This window comes from Vulpes lagopus, chromosome 11, assembly GCF_018345385.1.
Source record: "Vulpes lagopus strain Blue_001 chromosome 11, ASM1834538v1, whole genome shotgun sequence".
Taxonomy (NCBI): Eukaryota; Metazoa; Chordata; class Mammalia; order Carnivora; family Canidae; genus Vulpes; species Vulpes lagopus.
Genome location: NC_054834.1, coordinates 82242863 through 82249080, shown reverse-complemented (window position 1 = coordinate 82249080; position 6218 = coordinate 82242863). Strand labels below are relative to the sequence as shown.

At 39.2% G+C, this 6218-nt stretch overlaps 1 pseudogene; it reads right to left on the bottom strand.

Annotated features, from left to right (window-relative positions):
• Positions 1-419: 419 nt before the first annotated feature.
• Positions 420-744, bottom strand: LOC121471685 (annotated as a pseudogene).
• Positions 745-6218: the final 5474 nt, after the last annotated feature.

Below are 6218 nucleotides of genomic sequence, written 5' to 3'. Positions count from 1 at the left end.
CTCCTTTCTTCCTTCCTTCCTTCTTTCCTTCCTTCCTTCCTTCCTTCCTTCCTTCCTTCCTTCCTTCCTTCCTTTTTCTTTCTTTCTTTCTATTTCTTTTTTTTGTCATCTCTCCCTCTCTCTCAAAAAAAAAAAATTTAAAATAAAAAACCAAAACAACCCCAAATAAATAAATAAAATATTTTTTTATAAAGAGGGGGTGGTGCCCTGGGCGGCTAAGCAGTTGAGCATCTGCCTTTGACTCAGGGCATGATCCCAGGGTCCTGGGATCGAGTCCCACATGGGGCTCCCAGCGAGGAGCCTGCTTCTCCCTCTGCCTGTGTCTCTGCCTCTCTCTCTGGGTCTCTCATGAATAAATAAATAAAATCTTTTTAAAAGAAAAGAAAGAGAGAACAAAGGCAATTCCAAACTTGCTCAACTTAGAGCTGGATCACTTGGCCCTTTCTCTTCTTATCCCCTCCTAGTTCAAATGCTTGCATCTCCTAATGGCCAGCATTCTCTTTGAGCTGCAGTTGGGCTCAACACATTGAAGCTTCAGCACAATCTTCTTTGTAGTTTTAGGTTTTTTCCGGAAAATCAGTTTAGTCTGCCCACCATAGCCACTCTGCTTCCTGTCAGAGCGCCGCTTCCCCTGGGCCTACAGAGACTAGAGTCCCTGCCTTCCTTGTACTGTGTCACTTTGTGGGGTTGGTGCTTGCCACACTTCTTGCAAAAACTCCATCAGTTTTGAGGAATGTTCACCATGTTTGCGGGAGTGCTATTGGCACGAAAAAAGCTCTATTTTTGAAGTAGATCATTATCCAACCACTTCTTTCTCCTTTTACTACTACCATCAAACCACCACAGCCTTCTGGTTAGGATTGTAAATAGTCTCCTGAAAGATGACCCTGCTTCTGCCCTTGTCTCTTTGTCACTTCTCTGCTCACAGCCTCTAATTCATCTCCCTGTAAACTCGAAAACCCAAAACAATCCAACCAAACAAAAGGGACCAACCGTTGCACCTCGCAACGGTCTACAATGTGCTATACAAGCTCCTCTGATTACCCAAACCACATTTCTCTTACTTTTCCCCTCCTCACTCTCCGGCAGGCAGGCAGGTGTGCTGGCTTCCTCTTCTTCCTTGAACATGCCCCTCAGCTGGAATTCTCTTGCCTCCCCATAAGGACTGCTCTCCACCTCCCTTAAGTATTTACACTGTATCACCTTCCTAATGAGGCTTTCCCTGATATTCCCATTTATAAATGCATTGCCCTTCTAGAGCATTCCCTAACCTACTTTCCTCCCTTATGTTTCTCCACAGTATGAATTACCATCCTACTTACTACATATTTATCATACTTGTTTATTTGTCTGTCTCCTCCCACTAAGATGTAAACTCCAAGACAATAGGCATGTGTGTCTGTTTTATTCACTGCTATGTGAACTCTATTTTTCATGAATGAATAAATGAATAAAACCATACGTAAAAAATTAACAAAATGAATCATAATCAAATTCATATACACTTATTTAATTAAGATGATCCTATCTCAGTCTGCCCCTTCCACTTACAAAGCTTACACGGAGTACCGCAGGATCAGCAAACAGGTGCTTCCCTGTCGTGTGTCATCTTCTCAATTGCAGAGTTTAGGTACACGGCATGAGTATGATGATGAGTCGTCTTTTCTTCACCTTAAATTTCATGGCACTTAAATTTCTGAATAATGTATTGATACTATACTGTTAATAATAAATACATTATCTGTGGCTCTACATCTTATTTTGAAATATCTTAGACTAAGGGAATGAAGCACAATAGAATGTTGTATTTTCACTTGTTTCTGGTCTGATAATTAACTGTTTCACTTTGATTTTTTCATTATGGTAAAATAAAAATATAAAAAATAAATATACACATAGAAACATAAAAAATATACACACATATATAATATTTATGTAAAGCATATGAAACAAAAATATGTTCATCTAAAAATCTCATCAAATGCATCAGATGTCTTGTTAAGTCTATGTGTTATTAAGTCTATGTTCCGGGTAGAAACCTAAATTATTGATTACCAGAAGTAGTAAGGGGTAGGGATATGTTGCTTGCTACTGACCTGGCAGTTTTAAAAAGGATTGCATTGTCCTTACTAGATATGTTGTGGATCACCATAAAACAGATAAGGGTTGATTTGACCTTTGATTAAATAATCATACATAAATTTATGCAGACAGTGGCTATAATCTCACCCCACTCTGCATTACTTAAGTGCACAATTAATAGGTATGTACAATTAAAAGAATGAAAACAGTGATAATGAGCTGAGTACACCCTGTAATACCTACCAGCACCCTGACCTACTGCTTATCGGGGCATAGATCCAATATTTGCATTCTCATTATTTACTTAAGAGTTTGTGTAATTCACTGGTTAATAACTTAGAAATATGTCTTCAAAATCGTTCTCTCTGCAAATAGATCATGAAAAGAAAATATTGCATTTGTAGGGCTAATTAATTGTCAGATCAAAATAAAATATTTATTAAAATTACATATTATCGATTTAATAGCAAATAATTAGTGTATAATTTTTTTTCTTGGGATGAAGAAAAAAACTCAGTTTCCTAACTCTCTTCTAAGGTCATTACTGAAACATGGGATCAGTATTTGTAATTACAATATCATGAATACTTAAATTTCTCTCATGCTGGGAACAGCCATGATAAGATTACAACTAGCACACTGATTTTGTTAACGACCTTTCAACTGGAAAACTCAAACTATCTTGCCTTAGAATGATCTGTTACTTTGCACTCTTCCTGAGAAACAGAAAAATCAGAGAAATGCCTGAGATCCAAGAATTTGCCATTTGCACAAAAGTCACAAGGGTAGTTGAAGCTAGTAAGTAATACATTCATGATCCAGTAGGCAAAACTACTGTTTCTGGTATGGACTCCATATACTCGCTCTCTTTTTTCATTTTTCTAGTTCATGGTTCTCTAAGTTTTCTCAAGTGTAGGTACAATCTATAAAAAGAGAATGTAGACAAACTTTGTGTATGACAATGGGTATTGTAATTCCAGTGAAATTCAATTTCCTTCCATTCAGAGGGTTGCATAAACTCAGTTCTTCACGATCATGTAGAATGAAACCTGTGTCTTTGTGGATAATGCCATTCTGATTCACGTCCCGTTTGCCTAACATAAATGCATATTGCCAATTATGTGTCCTTTAAAATATGAAAATGGAATCAGAAATGGATATGGAGCATCTTTGTGTATACCATCCTATTATTTAATTGTCTGTACACCATACATTTGAGACCTGATGATATATTGTATTTAATTTGTCTCACTGCACGCCCCACCATAGCAACTAGCCTAAAGCATATGGGAAGAGGAACCTTAATGTCACTTGTAAGCACTTTCTCCAACCTGTCAGATCATCCAGCGCACTCCTTGGTTTGTTTCTTTTTTTACTCTGTGGTCCTTCTGTGGAGTAGAGTGACTATTAAATTACTTAACGATGGACACTAATGGCAAGGGCACTGACCAATCGGAAGAGATAGAGCCACAGCGTGGTAGCAGGGGCCTGGAGCCTTATGCTGGATAGATGTTAACTTTCTCATTGCTATTATGCAGCAGTGGTCCTAGGGACCACTATAAAGGGGACAGGACAGCTAGGGTGCATTGAGGAGCTTGAGGCACTTACAATTACCATCCAATGCAGAAAAAACTCAGTATTTTAATAATCACCATGATCATGGCGATGTGGTCTGTTGGCTAGCTCGTGACAATCTTACCCATTTCTAGGACTTTAACTAACATACTCCTCAGGTGACCAGCCAATCCCCAGATCTAGCTAGTTTGTGACTTCTTTTCAACGTAGACTTATATTTCCAACAATCTACCGGATAGAGTAAAAATGATACCTTGTTAAATCTTCCCACTCGATAAATCCAAAATTCAGTGGACTCTCTGTCTCTGTAATTCTCCAGTTGTCTTCTCTTTCCCTGCAAGAGCATCGCTATCCAGTCTAGCTTCTAGCCTAGGAACTTGAAGTCATCTCTGACTTGACCCTCTCCCTCATCTTCAGTGTCCTAACCGCCATCCTATTCTACCAGTTCTGCATCAGAAATAGCTCTGTCATTTATGGTCCTCCTCATTCCTACCCCCGCAGTAGTGCAGGCACCCATACCTCTTGTTTATGTCATTGCAATAGTCCCAACTTCCCTCCCTACTGGTAGACTCCCACTTCCTATACAGGGTTGAATGCACATGCAACTAGGATTTCTTCCCTGCCCAACAAATATGAAGGTTCTGAACTGATCATTAACTCGCTTCAAATTTCTACCCCTCAGATTTATCAACTGACCTTTGAAGCCTCCTTTTGTGCCCATATCCACAATACCCGAACATCCTGATCATCCGTTCCATCAATTTCTACTTCCTGAGCTAAATTAATATTTTTTTGCCTTTATACCTTTGCTCCTGTAATCTCTTCTTCCTGGAAAGTCCCTCTTTTCTCTCCCTCCCCTGTCAAAATCCGTATTCCTTAAACCTCACCTCGCCCAAGAATTCTTTCCCAATCTGATCAGACAAAAATCAGTCACTTCCTAGTAAGTGTCCCACAAGGATCCTTTTAGTCTGCATTTGGCAGTCTTATTATGCCTATTTTACTATTATTTTGGTTCACAAACTAAAAGCTTCTTGATATTTGGAACTATATCTAAAGGCTGGTAGTACCTAACATAGTATCTTATATCTTGTATGTACTTAATAAATACGTGTGGAGTGATTTGCAGCCCTCCCATCAAGACACAGTGATTCACTGTTTAGTATTTCCAAGCTGGGGCACTACAAAGCCTCTCATCCGAGTTTTATCTGTACAGTGAATCGGGGTCAGATACTAGCTAGACACAAACTCCTTAATCAGCTGAGAAGGCATACAATTCAATTATTGCCAAATACCTCAGAGCAACACATATATTACATAAAAGTGGTTTGTTTTGGGATCCCTGGGTGGCGCAGCGGTTTGGCGCCTGCCTTTGGCCCGGGGCGCGATCTTGGAGACCCGGGATCGAATCCCACGTCGGGCTCCCCGTGCATGGAGCCTGCTTCTCCCTCTGCCTATGTCTCTGCTTCTCTCTCTCTCACTGTGTGCCTATCATAAATAAATAAAATTAAAAAAAAAAAAAAAAGTGGTTTGTTTTATGGATAAAAATATCTACCCCAAAGAAAATTTGTAGTCTATGCGATTAGATTAAAAAAAAATACAAAACCAAGAAATATTACTTCCACAATTCTGTTTTGTCTGTAGATATCCCATTTACAATCCTTTTGGCCCACACTCATCTTATAATTCGAACTGAAATCCTGCCTGGTCGAGGTCTGACTTCCTAACGTGCAAGGTTTATCAGTGGAATTAAGTCGTTTCTATAAAGTATAGCAGCAGTTCAAGAAGCCCCTTGAATTCCATTTTGCATCCGTTTACTGAGCAGATGCACTGGTGCTGGCATCAAGGGAAGGAAAAAGGTGAAGGATGTGTGACACCTGTCCTATGATCTCTTAGACAAGAACAGTTTGAGGCCAGAACACAGGAGAAACCCCTTCCCGAAAGATAATCTGAGATCTTACATTTGAGTGGAGCCTCACATGGAAAGCCTTGCAGGAAGGAAATTTAGTCCTTCCTACTTGCTGGGGAAACTCGTGTAGTAGCCAAACCTTTCTCTAAGTGCTCACCATGTGCCAGATCCCGTTCTTGGCGCTGAGGGCAAACGTAACAAATACGATCACTGCTCAGAAGGAATTTGCTGTATCTCTGCTTATTTTCAAATTTTACTTCATAAAAGTAAATTTAACAATGATTTATTTGCAGCTGCAGTCCCTAGAGAAGTGAAAATAACTCACAGAGTACCACCCGTGGACTTTAGGTCTGATCTGAGTATCTCATCGAGATTTATTGATGTCCGGCGTATAAGTTCTGTGATGTATCCTATTCAAAAAAGAAAAGAACAACAACAGCAAAAACACACAAACAAACAAAAAAACAAAAATCAAAATTCTGTGTGTTTTACACAAAGACAATTTTACACAATGCCTCCTCCCTCCCCATTTAGCTAACATAATGGAGACTTACACCTGAGTTCTCCAAATCATTTTCCCCATCAATAATGCAATATTCACCTTAAAAAATTATTTTCCACCTCAAGGAACATATTTTCTTTTATTGTTTTGCAC